Raw genomic sequence first — 19,397 nt, 5'->3', positions numbered from 1 at the left:
TAAACCGACCGGGACGAAGTCGCAGATGTCTCAGATCCAAAACCTGCTCATATGGGGGAGATTATTATGTCCGATACTTACTTGAATTTCATTACAGGGATTCAGTTTAATTTTGCCTGGTTTTGGAAAAAATAACTTTACCGTATAACTATAGACATAAGCTTGGACTGTAACTTGTGATCATTAGAGTGGTTCATGGCGCGGCTGGAGTGCATCATGATCGTATAACAGACGAGCTGATGTGTCCACCGTCGAGGGGCCGAATGTAAACTTAGAAGCATTCCCATGTAACGGTTAATGTGACGGGTTGTAAAACGTCACCAAATATTGCTGAATTTTTTTAGTAGTTTCTTTCGTTTAGTGTTTGAAGCAAAAAAATACAGTAAGGTTCGGACGAAACCCAGACAAAAAAACTGAACGAGAAAATATTGAAATTGTGTTTTTTTTTTTGATATTATAATAAAAATGAGTAGTCTATGCTATATGATATCGGAAAGTTTTTGTTTTCAATGCTTTGTTATAGAAGCGCGGCCTATGCCATGTGTCCTTACAACGTCGTCGTCCCAGCGAAGTTCGGTAGTTGATTTAATTAAACTGTCACTTAAACAAAACAACGATAACATTATCATATATTTTCACAGTATCACATTAAAATATGTTTATTGATTTATGGAGCTGATACTTGTTTGTTTAGGTCTTGATGATATTTTCCAAGAATTTTCCGATAACATGCGGCTTGTGTTTTGTTTATTGGAAACTTATTTGATAGTGATCACTGACTTTTGCACTTCACTCAGTGACATTGAGTTTCATTGGTTTTTGATGAACCGATTACAGTCGTATTCACATCAAATTTTCTGGCGTAAAAATGTAAGCCATTTTTTATTTTTGTTATTTTTTTTAACTTGTATCTCTCAAAATTACAATAGATCGAGAATGTCTTGTACGTTTAGCCTCATAACATTCTCTTATGAATAGTTTATTAATTTTCTTCGTTACTTTTCATATAACCATCAGCGGTGGTGTTGCGTGTTATCTTAGTGTCAATGTGATAAGTTCAGACGTCACAGCCGAGACTCGTGTCACCGATTGATGGCTGAAACCGACCTTAAGTTGACCTTCTGATATTAAGATTAAGCATTACCTCTTTATGTTTAATTGATTAACTTATAATTTGTTAATTTTCTTAATTAATAATTTTAATATACTCCTCACTTTAAAATCACTTCTCAATTTTCAATTAACTTCACATAAACGTCTTTACTAACAATATTGAGGGGTCTCATTCATTATATTATTGATAGCAAACAAGTCTGTTATAGTCTTATTAAGATTAAAGCTGTGATATCCGTTAACGAATTTTATCAGATATTCTAGAGCGAACCATTGCACGTGCTCTTTGAGGCGCGGAGCGGATAAAAAGTATATTGTTTTATAGACGATGTCGAACAACGTCTGACGGTTCTATCAAGTATCAAGAATCATGACAGTTCGAATTTTATAATTATTGCAATAGAATTTTTCTATTTCAATATTCGAATAAAAAACTTTATTCTCGTACAATAGGAATCAAACTTTTATTGATATTTAAAACCGTGGTGTTGTCTTGATTCATAACAATGCATGAAGAAAAAAATATTATGAAAATTTATGCTGATTTGCAAAAGGCTTTTATTGAACTTTATTCATTTTATAAGATAATATTTGAAAACGTTTACCACCGAGTTGGAAGCAACGACACGTGAACAAGTGCAGTCCTATTAATCTACCACTTGAAACTTCAAATGACTCGAGGCCCTACAAATTTTACATTCATCACTTCAACCAGCGCTATCTGTGTTTACATCCTATTTAGATCAGCCCGCTACAGATAAAAGCCAAAGCAGACCCTATTTACGTCTCTAAGTTTGCTAACTTTGCAATTCTACAAACAGATGTATGTGTGTGAGGAACAGTCCTCGCTGATTGGTCAGTTTCATGTGAGGTGTTGGTTTTTCTTTCTGCAAGTGTTGCTTTTGTACAGCGCCATCATTAGCGGAGCGTAAGTCGCGGGCGAACTCATAAAAATTGCATTTGTCAATCTTCTACGGTCAACGACTGTACGTGTCCTAACCAACTTCTTATTTGGACTTTTTTATACACAAGGAAATAAAAAATCTATTTAGTACATTATTTATTATTTTCAGTGTAGTGATACAGGTAAGGCCTTAAGTGAGAGTTGCTAAGTCTTATGATTACATCAGTAGGTTCAATAAATTGCAATACGAACGGTGTGATAATAAGAAAACTACTTCTAATTGTAAATAAGCTATATTTGAAACATCTTTTAATCCTGGGAGGTTTATTGTTCAAAAGAATTTTTTTTTGCTATTTTCCAATATCGACTTGTAGTGATATTAAACAAAGATATTTGGGAACTTCGAAGTTTTCAAAATTGAAAATTCAAAAGGCCAAATCTAGTGAACCTATGAGATAAAGATAAATATGATGATGAAATAGTTTTCATAAATACACACAAAAGACATTCACTAGTTACATAATCTTGGCTACTAAGTATTAAAATACTTTCAATATCCCTTAAACTTAGTTCCTTTAGTTTCATAAAACTTGGCGCTTATTCTATTCATTACGCTGTAGGTTGTTATTATTACTATATAATATATAATATTGTATCTACAAAATATTTATAGTAACACCGCAGCAAAATTAAACTATCAAGATATGAATACGAGCATAAAGCCGATAGGAAATAAGAGTTATATCTTATGAAAATGTTTTCGGCGCTAGCGTCTAACAATTCTGCCACCCCGAGTGAAACTCTTTGACAGAATTGGAGGGTGGCGCGGCGCGGGCCTCCGATACAGAGCTCAGTAGACACCGCGACGCCGTGGTGGAAGGACGTGTTGGAGGTCGGTCCGCGACAGTGCTAGTGACGATCGAGTGGGTGCTGTGCTGTGGATCTAGTGCACGTGTGTTCAACTATATGAACAAACTAAAGCCACTGGGAAATTAGTCTCTGAATATGTAACATTGTTTTCATATGAACATCTAATATTTGTAAGTAACTTTCCACTTTTATTTACGCTGTTTCATGTTTATCATTTGAACGGAATTTAATTTAAGCATATCGGTACAAATAAAAATTGTTCCAGTTATGTACCAGTACTACTGTTGTATATACAGTTATAATTGCACAGCGGACGAATTTGTGATATTTATTAGTACGAGATTCTTGGGATCCCTTAGTTGTTTACGATTTATATAAAGGTATTTAGGTTCGGATCTAGTTTATACTGTAATTCTAAACACGCAGAACCTTTAACGGAGAAAATAGAATTTTGTATATTTAATATATAATGTAAGTAAACTGATCCCAAGGTAGTTTTCGCCGAAACTGGTGGTTTATAGTTAATTTTGAAGTACCTTTAAATTAACATTAATATTAATATGCCCTTTGGTCTAGACAGATTTTATATAATATTTATCTACCTTGAACTACTCTGACTGTTTAAAATAATAATCAAACAATAAATATCTAATATCGAAATAGAAACTAATTTGTAGAATAGGGCACGTGGAGTTAATGGAACAAGATTAGTTTTTAAAATTTTAAAACATTAAACGAGGTCGATGGTGATAATGACATCATTGGATCCAATAACTCGCTATAAGACTTTAACCTCCGACCGCTGAAAAAGATGAAAACTTTTGTTATGAGAAAAGTATCCTACAGAACATTTTACTCTTTCAACATCCAAAAGTTAGTTAATTAAGCCCGTTTTATTGCAATTTTCAGAAACGTAACTCTGTTTCAAATAAATTGCAAAAGCTATTTGTACTCTTCCTATTTCAAGCGAAATATGACAAACATTCAAATTCAAACTTCTGTTACTACTTAATGTTATCGTTACTTATATTTTGAACAAAGTTACAAAATTACGTCGTTGTTTATTATTTCAAAAAATATACATAAATTATCGACAAATGAAGACGTCATCTTATATTGTCAGAATTCTGATATAATGATAAATATAACTTCCTCATACATTAAGCATACGAGTTAGGAATCAATAAATTATTATTTTAAAATGTAGGATTCATTTTTGTTACAACAAAAAAAAAATATAGGAACTTAGGCATTTATCATAAAAAATAATTACTCCTGCATCAAAAAAAAAAAATACTGTTTTACCTTTTCAATAAATTTTAATACAGAAATAGACCTAGAATAATTAACAAAACTTACAAAGAAATGACAGCGAGAGAAGCCGCTAACGAAAATTGGTACGTTATAAGAAAAAAGCAACAATGAAACAACGAACTGACGGCAAAAATGTGATGCCTCTTAGAAACACGAAATGTTGAACGAAGTTCCATGCTGTAACTGTGAGCAATAATAATAGAGTTTTATAATTCAAAGCCTTGAGAGGGTGAATGTCATCCATGCACCTCGACGTGAATAGCGTCATGCAACAAAAGCAACAGATAAATGGTTTAGTTTTAATTATTATAATAAACGTTTGAATTCTGCAAATACGAGCGTATTCTGTATAGCTCTAGCATAAAGGTTCATCTGTAATATTTAAATGAAGGCTTTTTATTTTCATATAGTTATTAAACTCAGTGAATAGAAAATAATATTTCTAAAATAAAATTTGTGACTTAAATTTGTACGCTCTTTGGGTGATAATTATAAGAGTTATAATATATATATATAATAGGAATATTTTGGAACAGTTGCTAATGTAAGTGTCGAGTAAGCTCGGTTCGTTTTGTGGAATCCAAGTTTCTTGATATTAAGTTTCTAATGAAATAAGAAGTTAAATGAGATTTTACATCGTAATTGATAAATGTCTTAAATACTGTAGGTTCCTTTTTGTTCGTAGAATAACTTTGTTTTCTAAGTAACTTCTATTTCAAAATGTAAAATATTTGTATTGGCTCTGAAACATTTTTCATGAGGATCAAAACTTGGAATTTTGAATTCTGACATAGGAAAAACATCATCTGAAATCTTCAACATGATTTATGTTCACAGTAACAGTAAGTCGATAAGTTTCGTTGGTTGCAAATAAATAATACGGTTTGTCACAATACTTATGTGTAGAGCAACGGGACAGAGAGCTATGTTAATATACAGGGACTGGAATGAACCTAGTTATGAATTATAACTGTATTAGTTACTCGACAGTCAGCCTGTTTAAATGAGATTTCTGAGTAAACACTAAACATATACGTTTAAAGTGAGCGGGAATACTAGTAAAACTGTTCCTACTTCATTTGATTACTATTACTTGATATTTATTTGCTTTTCTAGAAACCGGGTTTGTTTATTTTCGGCGACGTCATTAATTTAAGTGATTAAATGTTTTTATGTTTGTTCGATACTCGTTCACTAACTATCTAAAGATCTTTGGTAAGGTTCTGAAGCATCCCGCTAGACCACTACAGTTACGCACAGATGTAAACAATTAGTTAAGAAAAGTATATTTTATTTAATTATAGTTAATACATTAATTGCCCTTCCCTTAACCTGCTCCGTTTGTGTCGATCCAAACGCAAACTAAACGAAATAAATATTTTAGTAGAAACCTGTACTCATTCGTTCCATCCTCTGTAAAAAGATAATAATATGTTAATGTTGTATAATTCACAATGAGTTGAATGAAAGTTGAGTAACGGTTGAACAGAAACTTATAAAAAAACCTTTATCAAATGCTTTCATTTGTTTTTGTCCAAGAACAAAAAAAAAAGTTGAAAGTATTCAAACAAATACCTCCAAGTTTTTAGCAAATATTTTTAGAAATAGTCTTTATTTAGATAGTTAGGTGTTCTCTCTATAAAAATCTCTTTATAAATAAATCAATATGGTTCCATTGTGTGCAATTATTATTGCCATTGAGTGGTAAAGAAAATACATAATGTATGCACAATGCAGTGAAATATGTCTGATTGAGAGAAATGCTTAGTCCCTACATTTTTTTATGTGTCATCTTGTGAAAGCTCCGAGCTGGCGAGTAAAGGAAATAGACGGCGGGCTGTTTTACAAACATAGCGGATAAGTTGACTCAATACACCACAGCTAATCAGCATAACACATCTTACAACTCAATATTTTAACTGCTGTTGTGTGGGCTTAAGTTTTTTGTTGGTTTTGTGATTTTTTAAATCAAAAATATTTTGTTAATAAGAATTTTTGTGGTGAATATTTAGGTACCTACAATGTTAATAATTTATAACAAATTCCAGTCATCATGTTATAACAGCAGCGAGACAGCTTCACATTATTATTATTATTACTTTTCGATAAGAACAGTAAAGGTGGGAGATATTTTCTAAACAAGAGACAAATAGAATTTAAATTCCATGGATATTATATTAGAAGAAAGTTATTTTACAAAGAAGCTTTAGATGTACAATCAACTGGAGAGACAACGAGGTCCAAGAGCGACACTGGAAAATTAAATCTATATCCAGGTCAAGCTTCAACGAAACCTGACTTGGCAAGATGGTTTAGTAAACCCATTCATCTGAAGAGAATAAATTAAAGTTAGCTTTATTTTACACTACGTTACTAACACGGGCACAAACAGAAGCACTTCAGTATACACCAGATAAGGAAACATATTCGCACAAGTTATAACCATTAAAAATATTTAATTAACGTTTCAAAAGTACATCAAAGCGATCTCTGCTTCAATACTCTTAAGATTTTATTTGTAAAAGATTACAGAAACCAATAAAAACATTCGGTGCATTTATATAAGTTTTCATAGGAAACGAAGCCTCGCTGTGTTTGTACAACTTTAAATACTCATCGGCATAAGGCTCACTGATAAGTTCAATAAAAGTAAGACCGTCTGTATGGAGTTACCTTTATCGGGTTTGTGTTTTACGAAGGTTCAAGTTTGTTTATTCATATTAATGATGTTTTCATATCAGAAAATTTTTTTATTTATTTTATCGAACACTATTTTTAGAAAAGCAAATAAATATCAATTAATAGTATTAAAATGAAGTAGGAACAGTTTTACTAGTATTCCCGCTCAGTTTAAACGTATATGTTTAGTGTTTACTCAGAAATCTCATTTAAACAGGCTGACTGTCGAGTAACTAATACAGTTATAATTCATAACTAGGTTCATTCCAGTCCCTGTATATTAACATAGCTCTCTGTCCCGTTCCTCTACACATAAGTATTGTGACAAACAGTATTATTTATTTGCTATTACTTGTATCGATTATATTTTGTTGATGTTCAAATAACCATCGTCGTAATATTAACTACATTAATATCTGCATATCTCTCTGTCTCGCATTTTCGAAATTCCTGCAATTTCAATACAAATATTGGTAAGTATACAATACAATGTATACCACCCAGACCCGTGACTCGTGGAAAAGATGAAGCTATTTATAAATTATATTTAGTATTTTTTCAAGTACACCTTTAAATTTAACTATGATTTTCAATTTATTCTATTATTTTACATGTTAACTAAAGGTGGGACTACTTTACAGCGACCGTGAGCACGGACAACAACTTTAATCTTCATTTCATCATTCAAACGTCGGAGTAAAAATAAATTAAAAAAATAAATAATATCCGAAAACCATAGTTTAAGATATTTAATGTAACTTTTAATTATAACAAAAACATCTTCTTTATGAAAACAGTTTGTTTGTGGGTGTATCTTTATCTGTGTGTGTAGATAGAACTATACTCGAAACTATTTGCATACGGACATTATGCATGGAAGAGTAATTATCTTTCAGCTCTAGATAATGCATGAAAGCCTTCATAAAAGCAGTGTTATGAAGATATATTATGCTAAAATATTTTAAATTTCGAAGTTTCATAGTCTTTAAAGTAAAATTATATTATATCCTCTCACCGGCACAAGTGAAGCTCATGCGGGTTTCCGGAGAAATAAATTTTAAAGTCGAAAACTGTTTATAAAACACCGTCTCGTGTACAGACTTACACGTATAGATGACTTTCTAAATAGGAACCAATCGTTAAAATACTGCGTGAAAAAAGGTAAATGTTGGATTTCATTTTATTGCTCTAGAAGGAAGGGTCGCTTCCAAAATTACATTTTTTGTCAGAGACGTTTTGTTATCTTAGAATGTTTTAAATTACTAGAAATATATTACAATAAATTTGTATCATTGAAAAATTAGTGTTACAATATAGAATATATCCAATGTTTTTCTATCAATTGGTGGGCTGTTTGGGATCACGTATCAACACATCGCTGCTCAGGAGGCGCAAGGATAAATCGTTTTCCTTATCTATGAAATGCTTAACAGTAGCTTTGTTCATTATAATTTTAACCTATGTGATGTGTACGTTTGAACAGAGAAAAACTTATTTTCCTTCTTAAATAGGCTGTCGAAATCTTTTTCTGTACCTATACCGAGCTACAGGATTTTTATTAAACCGAATGAGGAAAAGAATTTTTTTCAGGTCTGAAAGGATTATAACATAAGCTCCAAGTGTTAACGTGTAGCGTGGTATTTTTAAATTATCTTCAATTCTGATGTTTATATGTATAGCATGTTCTTATTATTCTATTTTTGATGCTAGCATTTCATATGATTGAATCTTAAGTAGAAAAACAAAGTCAAAGCTTTTCACAAGTAAACTCTGAACGCTTTGACTTTAGTAACACAGTAAGCTGATTAACTTATAATGTTGGTAAGCTTTTTCTGTTTTTCATAACTGTTTGTATACGTTACACTTGCATCGATGATGAAAATATTAAAATTTCTTGTTTACATTGATTTTAATACAGTAAGAATTTGTTATATCGAATAATTTTAAAGGATTCCTATTTTATGGTCACACACTTTAAAAAACGAATGTTGAAATGCAGTACATATCATTAAATAAAAATCTTCTCTTTTCTCTCATGAATTTAATAACGTATACACATTAAACATAAGTAATTGCAATGACAAATGTGTGTGTTAATTTACCACTAATAAATTTCTTCCTTAATAAATAAATCCTTTCTTTCATGAGCATAGTTCAAAAATTAAAATCACTGTAACAAGACAGGACAAGATACCTGCCTTATTTGATTTCTCTATAAATTATTAATAGGTTGTATATCCTGTACGCTTCGATTGAGAGCTTAACAAGAGGTTATGATTCATATTATTTACAATAAGTTTATGCATTAAATAGCAAACCAAAGGCAGACTGGCCCCAAATATATTCTAAGTACTTTTGTGTACCGAGAGTCTAGAATATTATTCAAAATACTATGTATAAGAGTCATAAATGTTTAATGTGAACGTTAAGCAAAATTCTTGTCAGCGTCTTATTAATATGAGGAAGCGGAGTGTATGTGGTTCAATAAGGTAAAGAGATCAAGTCACGGGTCACGATTGTAGTATTTCTGTAGTAACTGGAGAATGTACACGACCCTACAAACAGTCGCACAAGAGGAAAATGCAACAATATTATATTTATAGTATAAATAGTAGTAAATGTTGTGAGCGCCATCGGTCACCCTGTCGAATACTCAAGGCTCCATGCATCACTCTTGGCATCGTTTCATATAGCGACTCTAGCTTTCATATTTCCAATATTTCTTGGAGATTTTAAATCTAAATTACTTCGTAGGTAACTTGGTATTTTTTCAAAGGATTTTATATTCAGAGAGTACAAACGCAAAATATATACTAATATTCGTTTAATACATTCTGTTATCAAATGTAAAGTGTCTTCAAGCATTATTTGAAGGATGACAATTGGAATACATTTTATAGCGAGACAATTCTCAAATCTGGCTGCTTTATTTAAGGTTTAATGTATTAATATTTGTATATAATTCTATTGAAATATAACAAATAAAAGTATGTTATTTATAGACCGTCCATAGATGGAGAATTTTTTTTTGCTGAGGAGATACTTACAAATTAAATATAGGATATTATTACCCAGTAGTCACGTATTAAATTATATTTTTAAAAGAATATGGGTTTGTCAAATTTCACATTCAACAATTAGAGGTCTTAAGACATGAGATTTGGCGTTAAATCTATTGCAACGTACAATATTAAATGATTAAAAGTTACCTTTAAATATCCAGCGAAGTTTCACACTGCCTCTCCTTTTTTGGTATTTAAACTTTTCATTCTACTCATTTAAAACCATGTTAATAACAGCGACACACAATAACATAAAACGCCATCTTCTGTTACATGCGCCACAACCTCTTCATATCATAATACTCATGTTCGTTAAGTAACATTAATTACGGTAAAGTGTTTTCAGATAATTTTCGCTGTTGGCCTTAGAGGAACATAAAATGCGGAGTTATACAAAATGAAACGATTTTATTTGAGCTATTATAATATATTGACAATTAATATTTTTATTAAAGGAAATTATCGACGGACGAATATTATAGGAACGGCGTATGTATGTTGAATATATAAAATGTACATAAAAGTTATCATTCATATTGGCATTAGTGAGTACATAAAATGTTCTCGCATTTCGTAATTTGAACGGAACAATTTTAAATTCCAGTCAAGTCTCAACCCAAGACCCGTCATTAACAAATGACGCCCTCACGGATGCACACTCTGGGCGCTTCACCAAAGTGTTCAGATCTGATAGCGCTGGGTCAAGAGCTTTAATAAACACATAATATGAAGATAGTCATGTAAAGAAAACTAACGACTGAATTTATAGACTCTATTTGGTAGAATATAAAGAATATTTTGCTAGTGCAGACTAATTTTACGTGGCAATATTGTATCGCTTTTGGACGGCAAATCTTCACGTACGTGTTCTGAATGATATATCGCTGGAAGCTATTTGCCGAACAATCAAAATAAATTACAGGTTTTCGCTAGTTTGGCACTTTTTGGGGAATCGCTAATTAAATTCGTAACATTTTTGTGATTGAACATAGATACAGGAAATCAAACGAATTTGATTGAAATGGAAAAACGGGATGAGGGTAACAAATTTACCAGGTTATTCATTACAAGCAATTTTTTTTATATATTCTAATAAATTTTGTTTGTCGTTATATTGGTTTAATTTATTAGTACTCGTTGTATAAATTATTATTTTAAATCTCCCTAACATAAAAGATGTTTTGAAGAAAATTGAGAATTATATAGCTGTTTATCATTTTAAGTGAAATAACGATAATGAATAGAATCAACGAAAACTTTTATTAATTTCTCACAGAAGACCAGCGGTGTTTATGACATTGGTTATTATAAACCACTGTAATTTGTTAGACTATAGTATAATATTCATCAGTTACTAGCAGAGTTATTGCTTCCATTCCTGTTACGAGAAATACATGACCTAAAACAACGAGGTTGTAATAAAGTTTGAACTGCTTTGGTTTCTGTTATATCCTTACTGATCTGGAATACTCACAATCAGACTAGAGCAACTGTATTTTTATTAATTATTTTTGGAATTAAAAGGAATTTTTTTTTTAAGGATGAAGTTTTTTCGTTGTCGGTAATGGTAGACTAATTTCTATAACATTCAGTTATTGTAAGGAAACTATTAATAACTATAATATGATGGTGATATTCTAAGTCGGCACCATTATGTATGAACAATGAAATTTAATGTACACTTTGCATGTCGTGTAACTACCCTGGCGCCAAGCTCGGGGATCATTCCAACAAAATTTGTAATATTTTATAAATGTTTAAGATGATCACTCTTAACGGTCTTCACAACTCACAAAGAAAATATGTATAAATAGAAAAATCGATCTAAATAATCAATGTAATATTCATGTAAATACTCGGCTGGTTTCCACTTACTGTTCTTGTATAAAAATTCTGTAAAGTAACCGCCGTTTAAAAAAAATTAAGAAATAACTTTGGTTATAATTATCACTTTTGTGTATGGAAGGTCGAATCGTGATGTGTGGACTGATTGGACCAGTGTAGTACAATCCGATTACTGGAGATTTTATTACCGCTGTGTTCCGTTGATCCGACGACAGAGAGTGTCTGGAGTAATGAACATCCTTACAATTTATTTTAATCCTGATGCTCCATCCTATTTCTCTATATTCCTTGAGAAGAGAGCACACCTGCAGCCACACCAATAGACCATAGCCTCCATCCATCCATCTAGGTTTACTACTTACTTGCTTACTTTAAGCAGATATGATTTGTAGAAAATGTAAATAACTCCAAATGTTACAACATCATTAATGTAAATTAAAGTCGCAATAAAAGAACACGAATAACAACTAGAGCCCATTTTCCTGAAGCTGATCGAAACGATTACTACAAAAGACGATACACTACGTTTATCTGTAGTTTGTGTTGTGAGCTGTAGTTCTACATTAAAGATGTGTTTGACGTACTTTTTTAATTTAAACTTGCCCAACATACATCTGTACATACATAAACGACACTTTGATAAGTTGTATTTTTATTTCTAAATGATAATTGTACGGAAACAGAAAGTTAAGTGAAATTTAATTTAAGCAAATATAATTTTCGGGTCGAAGGAGAGAGTGAGTTTAAACGACCGTTATGTATTGCTGTGATTTTGTTGTCAATTGAATGACATAACATTGATTAATGAGACCTCGTGTCGGCGAAATCGTGAACCGCCGAGGCCGATTTTTAGTTTTTCCTCTATTTTTTACATCCCTCCTAACTTTCGACCCGGGGTATCGAGAGATGGATGAGTTTCTTTTTACTTTGTACTCCTACTTCTCGACTTATTAATTTGGTTAAGCAACTGCGAAATTTAAATAAAAAGTCGGCTTTTGTTAACTTAAGGTACTTTAATAATTACATTAACTAAAAACATTAATTCTATGAGCAGTTTAATCAATTCAAATTTATGTAAATTGTACTTTATATTTGAAATATATTAGCATATTTTATAACATTTTGAGGCTACAAGACATTTTACAAACAGATGAATGATATTTTTCGTTCTTATATCAATCAAGTGGTGCCGGTGTATAAATATTCAGAATTATAAATAAAAACAGAGTTTTGATGGGATATATTTAATGGAAATAACCTTATTACAGTTTTATCTTTTCTATTTGATGATGTGATTGTTACAGTATTTGAGTAATTCTGTTATCTGTCCTTTGTAAGGAGGTCTGTTCTTTATTAGGGACCGGAGTTACGGCGCACGGTTATTAGGATTTGGAGCCAGTATTAAATATGAGAACATGCAAGGATCTTCAGTTATTTCTGTTGGGATTTGAGAATAAATATAAAATTTATATTACTTGATACGGCTGGAGCTTATAAAACGTTTTCCTATCACAATTGGTTTGAAATGTACAATATTTTAAATATTTCTCTATATCTTTACAATTTCTTTTGAGGATTTTTTCGGAGCCAGTATAATAATATTTTAATTTTAATATAAAAACTTTAAAACATTTTAGGATCACATCACGCCACACCACTGTAGGTAATATAATATTATAATTTGCGATATAAACGAAATTAACTACGTGTTAAATTTGAGTTACACGAATAAGCACAGTAACCAATGGTAATGATTACCGCAGCACTATAAATAGCTACATTAACATTTGTTTAGTATGTTAAGTTTATTTAGTAATTTTAACAGACACTAACGTATTTATTACACTAAATAGCCTAAAACTGTACTTAACTAAACATCTGCTCAATATATTAAAAATATACTAAGTACAGAAGTATGGCTGTAAAACACACACACACACACACACACACACACACACACACATATGTATATATATATGTGAGTATATACTTATTTAGATTTGTAAGTAAAACAATTTTCTGTGACAAGTATTATGGTATATATGTATATATTATAATGACTACGTGACCCTTCAGATATGTAGATCCTTTAAATTAATAACTATGTACATAATACGATTATCTGAACTATAATGCTATTATAATGATCACGGCTGTTGTTTCAATACGGAATAACATTTGTATATATCAAACATAACTTTGTTGAGATTTTTACATTCATTTGGTCAATAATAATGAGACATAAATTTTAAATATTTAAAATGTTATATTTTAGATTCTGCGATGAAATGAAAACCGTGTTCATGTCACTCCTTACTTTACTGCTGATGTTTGAGTGTTTTTACGATTTGTCGTCGCAATTGGACCGTGAAATAAAACAGGACTGGAATTTTCGTATGATACATAGTTTTAATCAATTTCTTTCGGTCCCGTATATCTTTATTGAGGTCAAGTTACGGTTTTATTTGTGTATTGGAAGCTGCATCGATAATAATGCGAAGGTGTAGAAAAATCCTCCTAACAACAACAAAAATCTAAAAAATGTAATATTGTTTTTGTTATTTTGTATCCATCTATTTATTAAGAGAAATTATATACACAGTTAATAAAACTATCATATTTAAAAATATATTACTTGTTTATTAGAGAATGTTATTTATTTATGTCCGCTTATTTATATTAAAAGCATTAAGCATTGAGATCCTATTTGAATTAAAATTTAAATAGAAAAAGATGAATTTAAAACTCAACGACACAAGCAGGAGGAGAAACTGAAACCTTCGGAATATCGCGGTCCAGTTGGTTCGATATAACTAGGCTATCGTGCTCTTTATTTGTAGTTTTAAATGTTGTGGAACTGATTCATCAATTTCCTTTTGGGGGTAGTAGTCTTGAGTTAAGTCGGACTCTTCAGGATACGCCTACGACTCACATTAGGGCAAGTAGTGCTGAAGTACGTCGGTGCTCCCTTCGTATCGACTTGGGTTTTCCGGCTGGTCATAAGATTAGCAGTCGCTCCTGTAGGGCTACCCACAGAAGGTCTAAGGTTGGCAGAAATTTGACGTTGGCAGCTGAGGAAGTTGATTAGACGGGGGATACTGTTGGCGCTCTCTCTGTGGTTGTATTCTCAAGGTCCATTACTCCTTTCACTACTTCCGATACCATTCCGGTTTGGGTAATTAGTACGTGGAGGTTATTATTGGCACGTATTTCTCTCCAAATCGCGCGCTAGCAGAGTTCGAGCACTTTCTGGACTCTGTCGGATTGTCGAGGACTTCGTGGACTCTTGCAGACAAGAAATGGGGAAGATTTTCTTTCTCAGCAACCTTAACGTCAAATCTGTAGCTTAGGGAAATGGCAGAACTCACGGACGCCAGCTGTAGAACTGCCCCGCACTGGTTGCTTCTCTCTGGTTTGTTCTTCATCACCAGACTAAACTAACCGATCTGCGCGCTCAGCAAGAAAGTTTCGTGTTGGACCCGAAGACCCGATATGAGGTGAGAAAGGGAGATTCGATCCTACCTTAATCAGTGGACCCTTCTATGACACGTGTAGTAATACAAAATGACTAGATAAATAATAAAGAAGAGCAAAAATTTAAATGGTCCTAATTAATGTGCATATGATTCTTGCTGTATGTATATCTAGTACGTGTATGTATGTCTCCAGGATGAGATGTCGGTCAATGTACGTCTTTGTAAATTAAAATAAAAATACCATTTCAAACTTTTTGTGCTGTTTGAGTGCATTTTATCCCACATTTGAATTATTTTACCTCATATACGATGAATGAAATCATTATCAAGCCAATTTAAAAAATTTGAAACTATATTGGTTTTCACAAAACATCAAGAATGGTTTACAAAAAACTTTTAAAATTCATATGCACAATTGGAAAATATTCCCTGCTTTTCTACCACGACAATAGACATATTACAAAAGTTATAATTATTAACGTATAAGTGTACCACGAATAATTAATTAGACTATAAAAATGGCTGATGATCAGTTTGCGTGTTTTCTTGTTGAGTTTATTAATAAGCATTTTTCAACGATCATTACGCAAAGGACGATGTCATTAAATGAAGCCGTGTCATGTATTCATGTCTCTATTATGATGTGTGATTAATTAAAAAGGTCAGCATTTAATGTTAACAAATTCATGATATTTTTATTTCACATTGTCGAATCTTACTACAATTTGATTAACTCTACTACAAGTTTTTTTGAGTATATAAGTAACTTTAAATTTACTAGTATATTTACAAAATTTTGAAACAAAAAAGGTATTTAAAGCATGTGCATGCTTTATTCAATGACTGTAGTCTTATTGGTAACGAATACGACAGCATAATTAATACATGAAACCGCAAACCGAGACTTGGTTTCACTAAACTTTTGTGTCTAATGAAATATTGATATGCGAAACGGAAAAGTTTTAGATTGGACTCTCGATAATTCGTCGTAAACAATTAACTACTACATAGTTTTTATAGTGTAACGAAAACTTTTAATTATTTTTAGGCGATCGTTCGTGTCGATCTTAGCAAAAAATTGCTAAAATGTCTAATCAATCAACTATATATCAGTGCGTTTTTATAAATACTATAAATATAAGCAGAGATCAGAACTGCCAAGAATATTTCTGGAAATTTTGAGGGTTACGTTAGGGAGCTGCCTAGTAGTAAATTTATTTGGCTGGATGCTAAACTCTTAACATGACGTCTTAATGCCATGAAGTATAGGGAGGGACACACAATGAGTTAGTTTTCGATATCTTAGTATATAACAAACATTTTTGATAGGACACTATCGAAAAATTCTGGTCTTGGGAGATATAGTGATGAGTCTAAATGGGATAGACGACCTAAACATATGACGTAGTTTCCTAGCCAAAACAAATTCTACTGGCTTACTTTTCATACTTGATTCTGTATATTTTTTCTGATTTACATCTTTAGATAGGATAATATCTTTATAATACTTGAGATTTATCAGCGTCAACCCAATTAGTAGTACCTCAAGATAAATTAGTCGGTAAAAAAGGTTCCACCAGAATCACTTCTGATGTTGTATGGTATAAGCAAATAATATTTTTTTAACTCAAGGTTTTACTCATTCAATTATGATATTCTGATATTGTAAACTATTTTATCTTACAATATTCATAACGATAATGGTCACGATTAATCTTGATAGACAAGAAATAACTCTCGCGATCGATATTTCAAGTCATTATTATATCCACACTTGCAAAATTTTACTAGCTTACTGACGTTATGGTAGTAAGAAATTCCCACTAGAAATATATGAAAGAACTAGCAAAACATGATTCTCTTTCCTTTCCTCTTAAAAATTCTCTGAATGTACCTGTTACTTGTACCTATATAAATATGCAGATGTTTTGTCAAAAAGCTTTACTATAACTTTGGCATATATTAAAATATTTATTTTCCAATAAATTATACAGAATATTTTTTTTATTATTTATTAAAAAAAAAAACAAAATTCTGGTTTTGGATTTATTTCGAGAAATGTGTTTTTGTGCGCGTGCGCCTTTTGGTGTATTTGGGTGTGCGTGTATCATCTCGTTTCAAGAAAACGTTGGTATAGAGTTACAAATGCGTATAATTAATTATAGAGGCTGGTTTATCTCTAACTTAAAGGCCAAGAGGCCTCGCTTTATATCAGGCAATTAACATCCGGGAGGAGCTTTGAAGTGTGGTGATAAATATCAATGTACACTTTGAAAAATCACATTCATCGAATTGATGTTTGTAAACAATACAAACATACAAATAACAAGGAAACTTTGATGATAATTTATTGTGACTTCATCTATTTAACGATAATCGTTTACGAGGACACGAATATGTCTAATGATGTCGTTCATCAAAGTCATATTGTATTAGTGACAACTCTGTTCTACTATAAGAATATTACAATTAAAAATATTATATGTAAATATACTGAGATTAGTTTATCATAACGGATAAAACTCTTTCAATTGTCTTAAATAAACGTGGATATCATGTTATGTAAAATAACTGTGAAGGTTTATTTACTGCTATGACAATACAATGCTTTATTTATTCATTGCCTAACTAATTACAAATTCCAAAACTGATTATCTATTCGATACTATGAGATTAACAGAAATAAATGCCATTTTATTGTATAATAAGACACCATGACAATGTTTAGCTTAAACGAATTGAATGGGATTAAAATCAATCAATGATTTGCCAAAATTCAGTTGGAACCTAACTGATAACTAAACCTTTGATACTCTAACGCCGTCACTTCAAAACATATTGAATGCTTTAAAATGTTAATTCAATTTAAATGACAAATATGATCCTTTGTGATCCCCCATCTATTGTTAATGAAGTCTAATGACAAATGTGTGTATTTAGATCCCAATACATTATATATGTCACTCGGTTTACAATAATTTTAATTCCGATTATGGAATTGCGGGAAAATACATTACCTTTATTGGTTAGCGCCGGTAACCACGATTTGATTATTGTTCGATTATATTTCATAATCGAGTGTGTCTTCATTTCATAATAATAAAAATTGATAAATAAAAATATATTTTTTTATACAAAAAAAAAAAATTTTTACTGATATTAAATAAAGGTTTTACCTTTCATGAAACTGAAATTAAAAATGCTGGGATTCATGTTAAGGCTAATATAGAAATAAAAAATTGTTAATGTGCACTCAAATAGAAAATCTGCCCTTTAAACTTGTTAAAATAGGTTGTAAAAATAATTTGAAACAAACGTAATTAATCACTTTTTACTTTTAAAATTATAATTTTAATCATTATTTTCCTTCATTGACATTTTGTTTTGTTTTATTTCATGTTCTAAATAAAATAGGGGATGAGAAATTACACCAAACCTTTTGTGGGTAGAGGAACAGAGCGACAGAATCATAGCAACTCATTATTATCTACTACGAAATGTTTTAATCAGGCATACTGTTTGTTTCTACGAAATAATACAGACATTAGTTTTTCACATGTCTAGTAACTTATAATAGTACTGCAAAGGTGTTATTTCTTTATGAAATAGATATTATTTAGCCTTGTCTTTTATATGGATTGAAATTGTATAATTTTAAATAAGAAGGGCTTATAAAGGTATCGTACTTTATGAAAAAAAGAACAATACAAAAAGAAAAATGGTAGTCGCAGATTTTTAAACCTCTAAACAATCACAAGTGTTGAAGTTCTTAATGAGACTTGTTTACGTTCGTTAATATGAACTACTCGACTAAAGGTACATAATCAACAGAGATAAGCCTAAGTCTAAAAAGCAAACATTATATAGGAAAATATTTAACAAACACAAAGAATTATACCTTCTTTTCTCGTTTGTGATGCCGCATCTCTTTTAATCTGTGGCATGTGCTACGGATCTCATATACCCTTAAACTGCAGCAGTAACAAACCAAACGTCTTGCTAATTTTTTTGCCATTTCTTTACCTAGTTCCAGACGTTCCTGTCATCTTACTTCGCCTTTTGAACTCATCATTCGTTCTAATTGCCTTAAAGTTCAAGGAGTACCACCACCTGACTACATATTATTTCGATCGG

General features: G+C 31.3%; 1 protein-coding gene across 2 annotated transcripts in view; it reads left to right on the top strand.

The window, feature by feature from the left end:
- Positions 1-2,859: 2,859 nt before the first annotated feature.
- LOC116765342 (nephrin) overlaps positions 2,860-19,397 on the top strand; it is a 205,221-nt gene continuing 188,683 nt past the window's right edge. For both annotated transcript variants that reach the window (XM_032654796.2, XM_032654797.2), the window contains exon 1: positions 2,860-3,057. The gene's annotated coding sequence lies outside the window, so the exon portion shown is untranslated. The remainder of the gene's footprint in view (positions 3,058-19,397) is intronic.

This window comes from Danaus plexippus, chromosome 2 (genome assembly GCF_018135715.1).
Source record: "Danaus plexippus chromosome 2, MEX_DaPlex, whole genome shotgun sequence".
NCBI classification, from domain to species: Eukaryota; Metazoa; Arthropoda; class Insecta; order Lepidoptera; family Nymphalidae; genus Danaus; species Danaus plexippus.
The sequence above is the reverse complement of the archived record's forward strand: the minus strand, read 5'-3'. Positions and strand labels throughout refer to the sequence as shown.